The sequence below is a fragment of the Rousettus aegyptiacus genome, unplaced genomic scaffold, assembly GCF_014176215.1.
Source record: "Rousettus aegyptiacus isolate mRouAeg1 unplaced genomic scaffold, mRouAeg1.p scaffold_m13_p_11, whole genome shotgun sequence".
Taxonomy (NCBI): domain Eukaryota; kingdom Metazoa; phylum Chordata; class Mammalia; order Chiroptera; family Pteropodidae; genus Rousettus; species Rousettus aegyptiacus.
The window spans coordinates 3989642-3996787 of record NW_023416286.1 but is presented as its reverse complement, the minus strand read 5'-3'; the positions used below and the strand labels follow the sequence as shown (position 1 = coordinate 3996787).

The 7146-nt window shown below is 42.1% G+C and overlaps 1 pseudogene; it reads left to right on the top strand.

Annotated features, from left to right (window-relative positions):
- Window positions 1-1139: 1139 nt before the first annotated feature.
- LOC118609568 lies at window positions 1140-1258 on the top strand (annotated as a pseudogene).
- Window positions 1259-7146: the final 5888 nt, after the last annotated feature.

The window sequence follows — 7146 nt, the reverse complement described above, 5'->3', positions numbered from 1 at the left end:
CTTAATGCCTTCTGTCCTTTCTCTGTTTTTCCGTGTGTGTCGGCGTGTTGGAGATCACACGTGGTGTGCTGACCCTGTGTCACTATGTCTTGCAGCGTGGTGACGCCTCTGTCCTTGGTGACATCCCTCGTTCTGAAGTCTCCTTTGTCTGACATTAGTAGAGGCAACCTGGCTTTCTTTTGATTACTATTTGTGTGGTCTACGGTGTTCTAGTCTTTTCCTTTTAATTTATCTATATCATGGTATTTCAAGTGGGCCCTGGACAGCATCTGAGTCTTAGTTTTTTCGTCTAACATAATAATCACTGTCTTTTATATTTAAAGTAATTATTGATAAGGTTATATTTAGGCCCACCATTATTTTATTTGTTTTTATTTTGTCTCCTCAATTTCATATTTCTTTTTCCCTTTTCTTGCACTATTTTGGAATAGTTGAGCATAACACTTGTATTTCATTTTAATTTATCTAATGGCTTTTTGTCTGTTTCTGCGGTTATTTTAGTGGTTGGTAAGGACATTACTATGTACATACATCCCTTTTTAAAGTCTATTAAAATGAATATTTACTTCTTTGAATGAAACGTAGAAACTTCGCCCTCCCCCTTCCATGTCGTATGTATCATTGTGACATTTATCACATCTACATACGTTATAACCCCTGCCAGGCAGTATTATAATTTTGGCTTTTCATTATACATATTTCAAAAACTGAAGAGGAGAATATAATTTGTCATCTTTGCCTGGTTATTTACCTATGTGATACTCTGCCTTCATGCCTAAAATTTCCAGTTTCCCTATGGTATAATTTTTTTCTCTTTCTGCAGTACTTTAACACTTTTTTTTAGAGAAGGCCTGCTTTCGACTACTTCTCTCAGTCTTCTTTCATCTGAAACTATTATTACTCCTTCATTCTTGAAAGATATTTTTACTGGGGAAGGCTGAGTTGACAGTTCTTTTCTTACATTATTTTAAAAATGTCATGCCCCTTCCTGCCGGCCTCCATTGTTTCTCGCGAGAAATCCACAGGGTTTCGGATGTGTCGTTTTTTGTTCTGGCAGATTTCAAGATTTTTAAAAAATAATTGGTTTTTGGTAGATTTCAAGATTTTTAAAAAATAATTGATTAAGATTTAGCTGGGCCGCCTATGGCCCTGCCACCCTGAACAAGCCCGATCCTGTCTGATCTCAGAAGCTAAGCAGGGTCAGGCCTGGTTAGTACTTAGATGGGGGACCACCTAGGAAGATCAGGTGCTGTAGGCGTAAAAAATTAAAAAATAAGGGATTGTGAGCTGACAAGGTCCTTGCAGTCTGTGAGGTCAACCAAGGGTTGCCTTGCCTAAAAAAAAAAAAAAAAAGATTTAACTGGGCTTGGTTTCCTTTGAGCTTATCTAGTTAGGGGTCCTCTAAGCTTTTTGAATTTGTAAATTTATGACTTTTACCAAGTTTAGGTCATTATTTCTTCAAATATTTATTCTGTACCAACTACATTCTCCACTCCTGTAACACGATTAGCGTGAATGCTACGTCTCTTAACAGTATCCACCATTCCTGACACTCATTAACTTATCTCTTCCCATATATTTTTTCTCTGTTGTTCAGATTGGGTAATTTCTACCACTCTGTTGAAGTATATAGATTCTCGCCTCTGTCACTAGTTACTTTGTTTCGTATTCTAAAGTATCCATTTGGTTCTTTTTACAATTTCTCTTTCTCTACTGGGAACTACTGTCTTTCCATTTGTTTCAAGAGTGTCCAACCTTACTCCATGGAACACGTTATTATAGGTATTTTAAAATTTCGTTGGATTTACATCATCAAGATTCAGATGACCATGGGGTAGGCAAGTATCGAGTGTCTTTTTTCTTATGAGTTGTTGAGATTTTCCCTATTCTTTGTATCTCAAGTAACCTTGAATTGTACCTTGAACATTTTTAATATAATATTACGGGACTCTGGAAAGTGAGACTTCCAGTTTCAGCCAAATTGGAGTAATAGAGACCAGTTTCACCATCCCTTTGAAACAACCAAGTAACTTCCAGAAGAAAACATAGGAGGAAACATTTACAATACTGGGTTAGGCCAAGATTTCTTCAGTATGATACCAAAAGCATAATTCATAAAGAACGAACTGGTAAAGGGGCTTTATCAAAATTAAAAATGGCTGCTCTTTTAAAGACTTATTTAAAAAATAAAAAGGGAAACAAATTGAATGAAAATATTTTTTTTTTTTGAAACATACATCTGATAAAAGACTTTTATCGGTAATACTCTTGAAACTCAGTAATAAACTCGATATTAAAAATGCAGGTTTTTTCTCCCAGTCTCTAGTTTGTCTTTTTATTTTCTATGTTTTCTTCCAGGAGTTTAATAGTTTTAGATTTTATATTTAAATCTGTGATTGGTTTTGAGTTAATTTTTATATAGTATGAGGTATAGATGAAGTTCTCTTTTTTTTGCCTATGGATATCCAACTTTTCTAGTAACATTTGTGGAAAAAAATATTCTTTTTTCACTGAACTGTCTTCTCACCTTTGTCAAACATCAGTTGTCCTTATATGTTGGTCTGTCCGTATACTTTTGGATTCTTTCTTCTGTTGATCTATTTACCTATCTTTATACTATTTCCACAATTTTGTTTTATATAATAGCCTTAAAATCTGAGTTAATTCTCCAACTTTGTTTTTCCTTTTAAAGTGTTTTTGGCTAATTCGGATATTTTGCATTGCAATATAAATTTTAGAATCTGTTTGTTGGTTTACACCAAAAAAAAAAAAAAAAAGCCACCTGGGATTTTAATTTTAATATCCAACTGCATTGGCTATATAGGTCGATTTGGAAAGAACGGACATCTTAGCAACGTTGTATCTCCAGAGCCATAAATATAGCTTCTCTCTCTATTCGAGTTTTCTTTAATTTCTCTCATTAATGGTTTATAATTTTTAGGGTGCAGATCTTGCTTACTTTTTGTCAGATTTACTCCTAAGCATGTCATATTTTGTGATGCTATCCTCTGACATGGTTTGTAAATTTCTATTTCTGATAATATATGCAAATACAAACAGTTTTCTGTATTAAGCTTGTATTCTGCAACCTTGCTAAATTCACTTACTAGTTCTGGTTGCTTTTGTTTATTTATATGGTAGAACTGCATCAGCTTTTCTACATAGATAGTTGTGTCATCTGCACATGAAATAAATGACAGCACTCAAAAAAATAATAATTTATTTGAAATGCTCTCAAAAGGGGGAAGTTACTCAGTTTTCTTCCACCAGGCATCTTGCTTCTGAGTTTAAGACAATGGTCTGTATATGAAGAAGAGAAAAAAAATCTCACCACTTCCCCACGCCCCCCCCCCCAAAAAAAAAAAAAAAACGTGGCAAAAGATTGAAGGAACAAAGACTGGTTAGTCTCTGCTGTGCACAGAAAAGGCCAGAGGCCACAGGACCAGCGGTGGCCTCAGAATCCAGCACTGTCCCCACGTGTTTGCTCTTCCCACGAGGCAGAGGCCCAGCGGGGCCTGTTCTCTCTACCTCGGGGGCCTCCGGAGGCATGAGGTAGTCCACTGGTGCTCCCATCACTGCGGCTGATCACTTCAGAGCAGAGATTTGAGGCACGGGCACGTGGTCGACCAGCCCGAGACATCCACGGAAACCTAGGGCAGCAAAAGAAATTACTAAGCGTCCTAAGATATTTCTGCCATTTTAATTTTAGAACATTGGAAATAGACTTTTAAAATCGAAATTGGCCCAGTGGCCTTAAATATCTAGCAAATAGTTTTTCTAATAAACTACATAAATGATGCCGGACCCTTTATCCCTCCCCCCCTAAAAAAATTATATATATATATATATATATATATATATATATATATCGTGGATGGAACTGTGTCCCTTCAGAAGGCGACTTTCCAAAGCCTTGTCAACTTTAAAGAGGGTGACATTCGATGAGAGCTAAAAGCCTCACGTTTTTCACTTCTCTGAGCTTCTCTTGAATGTGGTCCTGATCCCAGTGTTTCTGGACAGACTCCCTTTGTCACACCTGCCCTGCGATCCGGTGACAAGACAGGCGACGGGCCACATGGCAGGCTGAGTGCGCCGGGCGCGACGCCGACGCCGACAGGAGAGACCACAAAGAGGTGCGCTCGGTTCGCCGCGAAGACGCCTCTGTGCTCGGGAGCAGAGGGGGCGCTTTCTGGCGGACGCAAGAATAACCTTCAGAATTCCCGAGACTGGGGACGCAGCGGCCGCCGCGGGGCCAGGTGACTCGGCAGCTTCAGACTGGCCCTCGGGACCTGAGGACGCGCAGCTTGTGGGGGGACCGGCCACCGCGATGGCCCCGTTACGGCCTCTTCTGAGCGGGCTCGCCCAGCGTCACCGTGAGGTCTGTGGGCGGCACCCGTAACTGTCTCTTCAGTTACGACCCAACCCGGATTGTCGCCACGAACCTGGGGCTGAGATGGCTGACGGAGACCCTGGTTCGCTGCTCTCGGCGTGGTGTCTTTTCAGGCCTTTGACGACAAGCAGCCCGAAGCAGTCACACGCCGTCACCCCACTGCCTCCATTCGGCCCCCACCAAATTCATGCCACTGCGCATCTGTACAATGCCTGCCTGGCAGGCTCCATATAGTTCAAGGATGTCGTTTCAGTATCTTTTAAAGTTACACTCTCCATCAACAAAATGAAAAGGCAACCTACTCAATGGGAGAAAATACTTGCAAATCATAGCTGATGAGCAGTTAATATCCAAAATATATATTTTTTAAAAAAACCCACACTATTCAATATCCAAAAAATAAGTTTCAATTAAAAACTGGGCAGAGGATCTGAATAGGCATCGTTCCAAAGGGGACACGCAGACCGCCAACAGGCACGTGAAACGGCGCTCAACGTCACCCGTCCTCAGAGAGCTGCAAGGCACACCCACGAGGTGGCCCCTCACACCTGTCAGAGTGGCCGTCATCAAAAAGGCACGAGGTAAAGCGTGCGGGCGAGGACGGGACGAAAAGGGACCCTCGTGCACCGTCGGTGGGGCTGGAAATTGGTGAAGCCACTTCGGGAAACGGGACAGAGGTTTCTCAAAAAATTGAACTAGAACTACCATATCGTCCAGCAATGATCCCATTTCTGGGCATTTATCTGAAGGAAAAGCACTAAGTCAGAAAGACATCTGCAGCCCCGCGTTCATTATAGCATTATTTACAATAGACAAGACGTGGAAACAACCTAAATGTCTGTCAGTGGATGAATGGATAAAGAAAATGTTGTATATATGTACAATACATATATAAAATGTTATTCAGCCATAAAAAAGAATGGAATCTCGCCATTTGCAACAACATGGGCGGACCTCAGTGATGTTGTGCTAAGTGAAATTGTGGCAGCCTGACCCTGCCTGGCCATTTCCTGCCTGAACAAGTTCGTTCCTGACGCCCCCACCCCGGCAAGGACTCGCCGGCTGACATCGGCTTTCTCGTAGCTAGCCAGCCAGTCCGCGTTCGTCCTTACATCTGTAGCTGTGTAAGAATGACGAGGCTGTATCAAACTGCCCGTTCTCTTACAATCGGGGCTCAGCCTTCGGATAGGAACCCGCTGAGCCAGTGCCGGCATCAACAACCGCCTCTTCCTGCTTACGGCCTCGGGGTCCTGTCCCTCCATTCAGGAAGCCCACGACTAAATGAGTCAGGCAAAGACAAATACCATTTAATCTCACTTATATGTGAAACCTAAAAACAAACAAACAAAAAAACCCAAATTCATAGATACAGAGAACAGATCGGTGGCTGATAGGGACAGGAAGTGGCAGGTCGGGCAAAATGGGTGCAGTTGCGAACATTCTGTAATAAAGTAACTAAGTTACGAGGATGGGGTGTGTGGCTGGGTGACTAGAGTTAATAATACTGTGTTGTATATTTGAATATTGCTAAGAGAGTAAATGTTAAAAGTCCTCATTAAAAAATTGTAACTGTGTAAGGTGATAGATGTTAGACTTGAGATCTTTTCACAATGTATACAAATATCAAATAATTATATTGTATACCTAAAGCTAAAATGCTGTATGTCGATTATACCTCAATTAAAAAATAACAGCATAAACTACCAAATCTCACCCAATATGAAACGAATAATTCGAATAGCCTTATAACTAATAAATTGAATTTGTAGTATTAAGAACTCTCGAAAAAAAGATGTTTCCAGGCCTTGATTATTTCACATTGGTGTTCAACCAAATGTGCGAAGACTTGATCCAATTCTATGATCTTTTCCAGAAAACAGAAACCAGGGAATACTTCCCAACTCCTTTTATGATGTTAGTATTAAACTGGTACCAAAACCAGACAAAAATAGTACCAAAAAAAAAACAAAAAAAAGCAAAACTACTGACCAACGTCCCTCATGAAAATTAATTGATAATAAAATGAAACGAAATTGGCCTCATTAGCCCAGGATTGCTGCCGCCCTGGGCTTAGGAGTGCTGGGAGCCTGGTCTTGAGGTTTACCCAGTCCGAGTGTGGGCACAGGAAAACACCCAGAACTTTTTCAGTTAGAATTTTACATGAAAACAGCAAGAAGATAGACTGACTATGACCGAACACGTGCTTCAAAACGAACACTGCGTGTAGTTTGTTACGCACGCCTGAAAGTGCGTTTCCGCTCAGGCCAGAGCCAAGGAGCCCGAGAACTCGCGACCTCTGCCCCAGAGGTCAGTTGCGATGCCCCAGGCAGACCGGCTTCCTAACTGTCACGGAACCCTGGGGGAGTTCTTAACGGTCACCTTAACGGTCACCAACGGCAGTGTCCAACCATATCTCTCGATGCAGCCGATGGAGCAGGACCCTTGTAGGGACCTGGGGACCAGTGTGTATTCAGATATCTCTGCTGGACTAAGTGTCCCCAAAGGAAGCCAGACTAAAAGGGAAAACTATAGGGACAGTCTCTGTGGATAAAGACGTTTAGCTGCGAGGATGCGCTCTGACAGCAGGGCGCCCTGGGCCGGCCCTTCTACCCACTGACGCTTCTCCTCTTCCCCAGGGGACAATGGGCTCCTGAGAGCTCAGGGCCGTCAGCGTGGGCAGGCCCCAGGCGCAGAGGGGCCCACGAGAGCGGCCATGACACAGGGCCAGGGCAGGAGAGGGCGCAGAGCCTGTGGCT